Below are 7,961 nucleotides of genomic sequence, written 5' to 3' on the forward strand. Positions count from 1 at the left end.
GTCACTTGTGACAACACTTCCTGTACTGCATGTGGTACTCGTACCGCTAGAGAATGCTCTGGCACCATATCTGCAACTTTTTGTTTGGTTCAGCACAGGCTACAATGGCCCTGATGCATGTGGGCGCTCCTCTCACAACCACATCCAGCCTTACTGAATAATATCCAACAGGCCTTTGTTTTACTCCATGCTGCTGAGTGAGGACACCCTTAGCATGGTTAAATGGCAAATCATAGTTTGGGATTCCCAAAGCAGGAGCTGATACAATTGCAGCTATCAGCTTTTTGAACCCCTCTTGTTCTTCAGGCATCATATAGAATGGCTGTCCCTTGTTGCAAGCTATTAGTAAGTCGAATAGAGGTTGCATCATACTTGACGCATTCCCATCATACTTGACGCATCTGCAACCCATTCTCTACAGTAACTGATTAGGCCCAAAAGGTTCTGAGCGCTCGTGCAGTTGTGGGCGGTGACGCCTGAGCAGTGATTGCTTTTCTGTCATCACCAGTGATATGTTTCTTTTGTGCTGAAATGCAATGTCCCAAAAGGACCACCTTAGTCTATGCAACTTGCAGTTTGTCTCTTGAAACCTTACACCCTTTAGTTCTCAGAAACAACAGAAGGGATCGGGTCTCCTCCAGACAGACACTCCTAGTTATTGTGCAAATCATCAATGTACTGCAACAACTGTGTATGTCTGTCATCCGGGTGCCAGGAAAATAGCACATAGGCCAAAGCCTTGGAGAACTCGGAGGGGGAAGTTGCGCCTCCCTGCTTTAGTCTGGTCCAGCACAATTGTCTGCCCTCATGGGTAAAAGCTAGCAATAATTGAGATGCTTCATTGACTTTTACACTGAAAAAGGCATTGGCCAAGTTGATAATGGTAAAGTAGACGGCATTTGAGGGAATCTGATTCAACAATGTACCGTATATACCGGCGTATAAGACGACTTTTGAACCCCGAAAAATCTGCTCTGAAGTCGGGGGTCGTCTTATGCGCCGGTAATACAAAAAAAAAAGTGTAAAAAAAAAAATCATTACTCACCTCCCCCGGCGTTCTGTCGCGCTCCGGCAGGATGTCGCTCGCTCCTCGTCCCCGGCGCAGCATTGCTTTCTGAATGCGGGGCTTGAAATCCCCGCTTCCAGAAAGCTAATACACACGCCGTCAGCCGGTACAGCTATTCAATGACAGCATTGAATGGCTGTGATTGGCTAAAACACACGTGGCTTCAGCCAATCACACTATTCAATGACATCATTGAATGGCTGTGATTGGCTGAAGGCACACGTGTGTTAGCAATCACACCCATTCAATGATGTCATTGAATAGTGTGATTGGCTGAAGCCACGTGTGTTTTAGCCAATCACAGCCATTCAATGATGTCATGGCTGCCGGCGTGTGTATTAGCTTTCTGGAGGCGGGGATTTCAAGCCCCGCATTCAGAAAGCAATGCTGCGCCGGGGACGAGGAGCGAGCGACATCCTGCCGGAGCGCGACAGAACGCCGGGGGAGGTGAGTAATGATTTTTTCTTTCTCCGTTGTAATACCGGCGTATAAGGTGACAGTTGGGGGGTCGTCTTATACGCCGGTATATACGGTATGTGGGTTTGGTACAATGGGTGCATCAATAATTTTTAGTTTGATTTCACACAAGTTATGTGCCATCCAGTATGCTTGCGGTTGCCTAGGTAAGCATTTCTTCTTTACAGGTAAAAGTGGTATAAGGGGATCTGCAATCCTTAGCACACATACTTTTAGGAAATCCTCCACCTGTATTGAGATTGCACCTGTCTGTGCTTTGCTCAGGGCGTATTGTCTCACACACACTATGTCTGCTTAACAAACCCACATCCGTTTTTTCTTTAGCCCATAGTACCTCTGGAATGTCTTTCAACATTTCTTCCACATCTCTTTCAAAGATTTGGACTTTCTCCTGGATCTGTACAATTCCCATCAGGGTTGTCAACATTCCCTCAGACATAGGGAAACACCCTTTTTTCCAAACCGCAAAACTGTATTAATGGCACTCAGTATATCTGCACCAATCAAATTCACAGGGCAGTTTTCAGAAACCAACAGCTGGATACAGATGTCAACCATATCTGCTAACTAGATTTGGAAGGGTTTTGTTTGTTGCAACAAGCAAGGTCCATCAACTCCTACTCCCCCCCCCCCCCCACCCGGCCAGGTTCAATTAGACTGGAAGGTATATCCTATTTTCGTATTAGCGATCAGACAGTCCCGATATCACTCATAAATCTGTTTGTTCCCACAGGGAAGCATTAATTCCACACTAGCATGTGATCCTGGTATGGGAGGAACAAACAAAGTGGGGCTGCCGATTTCCTAGCCAGAATGGGGGGAGTTTGTGCCATGCATCTGCACGTATGTCTGACTTCTCCAGGGTGGACCATCTCCCTTCATGTGCCCCCTCCCTCCACAGCCAAATACATGACTGCCTTTCCCAGATCCTCTCTCCTTGGCTGTGGACAAGGTGCACGTGTCATAGCCTCTCCCTCCCTTCTGAGCTGCCTCACTCACGTTTTTGACCCTCCCTTCTTGAGGTGGAGGTATTACAATTTCTGGTGGGGCGGCTACAGAGATCATTACAGGCGTCTGTTTCCGACTTTTCTTCAATTTCTTCTTGTTTTATCTGTCCTCTATTCTTCTCGCAACTACTAAAGTCTGCTCAAACGGCACATACATCCACTCTTGGCACACTTCATTCAGTTCAGTTTTTATGTCCTCACGCAAATAAAACATGTACAGAACAATTGTGCATCCTTACTTGAAGCTGTTAATATCATACCCCTGATCATCTAGCATGATATCGATCCACTGATTCATCTGGCCCTTGGACTGCTTCTGGTAAGCCAGATGATAACTAATTAAAAATGTGCTCATTTAACACATGCAAACATTTAACCAACTCAACACCCGAATCTGTCGTCTTTTTGTCATCTGGCACGTCTCCAACATCATCACTTACTGGAACACTTCAAATCTTCAACAAAATTAGTGCTCCAGCAGCAAGAGAGCATAAACCTGCCAAGTCACTTCAGGTTGCGTCATAGTTTTTCTGAATAGGTCTATATGCTTATAGAAACCTATAGGATTTTTATAGGAATCTGGCAACTTGCTGACCATGACCAATTGCTCTTATTGACTCCACAGCTTTAACCACCTGGTCACTTCAGTTTTTCGTTCCTCCCCATCTTCCCCTGGGACCAATGTCTCTTGTATAATTACTGGGTGTCCTTCAGAAGCAACCTGAGATGCTAAAGGGGAGTTCGCTGATTGAGAGGCAAAGGGAAGATTTCGACCAGGTTTTAACATATTACACTTCCCGCACTGACTTATACCACTTGGCACTGCCTTACCGCATTTACAAATCCAAGAATTAGAACATGTAGATCTAACTGGCGGGTATCTCCTTTCTCTCTGCTCCTCCTCCCTTTTGCAGTCTCCTCGCTCTCAGGATCCACCTGTGGTGCATCCCCAAGCCAACTCGGAGTATGAGTTACTGCCCAACCTCCCTCCTTTGTTCTCATCTCAATACTTGACGTATGAGGAGAAAACACAGGACTCCTGACATCAGTCATGGACCCTGTAAGTTCTGATTATATGGAGGAGACTGTGCAGTAGGTGATTCACTTGTGTTTAATCTCAATGAATCAAGCCATTCACACAAGCTATTATCAGACATCAGGAAAGGCTTAACATCTGCCTGAGATGCAAATGGATTGTGCAGGAAGGGAGAAGGAGCTGTCGGAGTATGTAAGTGAGAGATGACCGGTAACCAAGAAACGTGCTCCTGCATATTAGGATATACAGATTGTATAGAGTGCTCAGGTAATGACATACACCCTGTAGAACAGGCTCACTATATTGAGAGGGCTGTATGTAACCTTCAAAATGAGTAGGACTACCAGACACATCAAACCTATCTGCATTCCCTCCCCCCCCCCCAAACGGAGTAAACAAAGAAATAGCCCGCTGATGTACTACAGGGTTAACTCTTTGTTCAGAGGAGGAGGACACCTCCTCTACTGAAGAGGGCTCCACTTCTACCACTGATCCACCAGGAGGTTCTGCAGGATCAGAAACAGAGTTTGTCACACACTTTTTATGGTGTAACTCTAAATCATCATCACTATTCATTAGGGGATCATAACGTAAGCACGTGATGACCCAAGCTTGGACTTGCTCGGCATACCCATTATCGTCAATCCACCATGCTCCCTTTGAAGAAAAATCTCTCCATGCCTGTAAGTCCAGGCTACCTGTTTTTTCCATGCCAGCTTTCCGCAATAGAGGACTTGCATTTTTCACTGCTGCTTTCCTGAATGTGATCTTCACCAAATCAATAATTGTAGGCTTACACTACAATTCTATTGAATTTGGTAAGGATCCCCCACCCCCCATAACAATTTGTCAGGGAGAGCCGGATATCCAGCTGTGTAAATAACCCTTTTTTCCCCACAACTGTCAATGGGCGGCTATCCCAATGCCCAGTTATGTGCACCTACACTTCTAGCGGCAACCTTAAAGGGGTTGTCCCGCGAAACAAAGTGGGTCTATACACTTCTGTATGACCATATTAATGCACTTTGTAATGTACATTATGCATTAATTATGAGCCATACAGAAGTTATCAGAAATTTTTCACTTACCTGTTCCGTTGCTAGCATCCTCGTCTCCATGGTGCCGTCTAATTTTCAGCGTCTAATCGCCAAATTAGACGCGCTTGCGCAGTCCGGGTCTTCTTCTTTTCTCAATGGGGCTCCGTGTAGCTCCGCCCCGTCACGTGCCGATTCCAGCCAATCAGGAGGCTGGAATCGGCAATGGACTGCACAGAAGCCCTGCGGTCCACCGAGGGAGAAGATGCCGGCGGCCATCTTCACCGGGTAAGTAAGAAGTCACCGGAGCGCGGGGATTCAGGTAAGCGCTGTCCGGTGTTCTTGTTTAACCCCTGCATCGGGGTTGTCTCGCGCCAAACGGGGGGGCTGTTGAAAAAAAAAAAAACCCCGTTTCGGCGCGGGACAACCCCTTTAACTGCAGAGCCATAGAGAAACACCGAGAAAGCCAGCCGTGAAAAAGCAAAGCTGCTACAGAAGCGATTACAGAACGGAGCAGTTCAGAACCGATGCGTCTATGCCAGAATCTCCTTCCGAGACATCAAAATTATTTGCACATTCAACCTCACTTATCCAGTAAGGCATATACCATCGACTATCAGTTATCTGATTCCAGAAACAACCAGCAGTCGGTATAGAGACCGTGTGACACGGTATGTCAATATAAATGCAATTATGGATTAATAGGTACAACGCAAGGAAATACTACTACGTACTTGGCACAATACCAAGGGACCATTAGACGTTTCTCTACTCAAAATAGCGGTTCAAATACAAAGACATCACACCATTCCTATTCTAAACTAGTCTAGCAAAAGGAAGGGCTCATTTCTGATTCTGATAAATCTTGTATGCCGCACTGTCATCAGCAGAATTAAACACAATGCAGCTACAAGTCCTTCCAAACAATAGACATCCACCCACTGTAGAGCTGCCACACAGGGGGGCGTAACATTACTCATGCTGTCATACTGTGTAAGGGCTTTTACCCACTAGCGTTTTTTTTTAACTCTGCGATATCGCTGCGTTTTTTTCAATGAGACTTTGTAATGTTAAAATCGCATCACACAAAAATCGCAACTGCACAAACTTGCGATATTTGTGTGATGCAATTTCAACATTAGTAAGTACCATTGGAAAAAAAACAGCGATATCGCAGATTTAAAAAAAAAGCTAGTGGGTAAAAGCCCTTACATTCTTGTCAATGACAGTATAATTAAGACACACAACGGAACGGAACAGAGAGGCAGGGCAGGAAAATGGTTGAATGGTTAGTCAAGTAACAGTTAAAGCATGTACAAGGCAGGAAATAACATATAACAAGTAACAGAGAAAGCGCTCTGAAATAAAATATGTGAAGAGCACAGAGAAAGCAAAACAGACAACCAGCAAAAAGTACTTTTATCTGATGGCCAGGGGCGTAACTATAGAGGGTGCAGGGGATGCGGTTGCACCCGGGCCCAGGAGCCTTAGGGGGCCCATAAGGCCTCTCTTCTCCATATAGGGAGCCCAGTACTATGAATAAAGCATTAGCGTTGGGGGCCCTGTTATAGGTTTTGCATTGGGGCCCAGAAGCTTCAAGTTATGCCTCTGTGCAGCATGGTTTAGGTATGGGTACAGATACAGATATAGGGGGGGGGCCCAGCTCACCTTTTGCATCAGGGCCCCTGAGCCTTTAGTTACGCCCCTGCTGATGGTGATCAAGTTCAATAATGCTGAAGGCTTTTCATCTCGCACTGACACCGCAGACGACCACCTCCCTATGGAGAAGTCAAGAGAAAAATCTCTTGGCCCGGGGTTCTGCTTCTTCCGAGGGGAGAAAGCCTCTGCTCTTCATTCAGTAATAAGTATAAAGGTACAGCATCTCGCGAAAGAACTCCAACTGTTAAAGAAGTACGCAGGATCAGGTAAACTTAATAAGTATGAATCACTTGTGACTACGCCCTAACCAGAAACTCAGACGAGCAGATCTGAATTGCAGTCCTGGCTGAACCTGCCCATTGCTGTGTTTTATTAGAAACCAAAAATAAGGTGTATCTACCAAATACATATGGGATGGCCTAAGCAAGTTACATAATAATCCAGGTTTATAATTACATGCATTCTTGGCTGCAAAATTATCTTCTCTGACTAAAAGAATGTTTTGGGGTAAGCAGGCTAACATCTGCTGATATTTGACATTCTTGGTGGCATCCTGAAACCATTTCTAAAATAAATTGGTACAGTATGTCTCCACAATTCTGAGAAATGTACATGATTAAAATTAACTCAAGGCCCATGGAGAGGTCAAGATTACCTTCTCTGATGCCTTAAAGGCATCAGCCATATGAACCAAACTAAAGAACCAAACTAAATTTTGTGAACAGTAGTTTTATCTAGCTTAGAACAAATCACAATTACTCATTGATCTTTCTGTATACCTATGTTATCCCGGTTAGATGTGATCAAGACACACTGTGTTGGTGGAAACGCATGATCTATGATGTCTGATGTCTGCAGTTTTAAACTGGCACAACTGGACAGCAACATTTTCTTTCTAACCAGATGCAAGAAGGAACATTTAATTCCCAAAGGACTTTACCTGAAGAATCTCACTCTGCACACCTATAATACCCCTTATGCACAACGTCTTTGCTATAGGACTTCTAAAAGACTGCGGAACCACCTTATCCACGCCTTCTACAGCAGCAAGAGAAAGGCCCTGGTGGAGATACAAACATTAAGGAACACACTTACAGAGGACTTGAAACTGAGAATGCAACACTAATACACAACACTACAATGCAGACTGATTAAGAGCAAGGGAAAGAAACTCCCAAAACCTCGATTCAGAGCAGGGCTGTACCCAAACACCAATCAGGAACACCCCGAGTCTGGCATGATGGAACAGAACCCCCAACAGGACACGAACAAAGGTAAAATCAGCTGTGTTATCAATCTGTCATCTCACAACCCCAGTGTTCTCTCCAGGAGACTTTCATTCTGTCCTACCAGAACACTTCATAAAGTAGAACTCTGCAGTGACATGGAGGAATATTTCAGGAGACTGAGACTGAAAGAGTTCTTCCATGACAAAGAGGAGACAGGACCTCCAAACACAGGAGAAACTAGGGGCCAGGAAGAAGTCTGATTAGACTCAAAAGCAACAAGGAGATCACCATTAAACCTGAGGATAAGGGTGGTGCTATAGTCCTCATGAACACATCAGACTATATGAAAGAAGTAGAAAGACAGCTGATGGACACCAGATACTACACCAAACTGGATCAAGACCCGACTAAGAAATATATGAGGGAATTGAGAAGAGTCATCAGAAGCCTGTC

The sequence above is a fragment of the Eleutherodactylus coqui genome, chromosome 5, assembly GCF_035609145.1.
Source record: "Eleutherodactylus coqui strain aEleCoq1 chromosome 5, aEleCoq1.hap1, whole genome shotgun sequence".
NCBI lineage: Eukaryota > Metazoa > Chordata > Amphibia > Anura > Eleutherodactylidae > Eleutherodactylus > Eleutherodactylus coqui.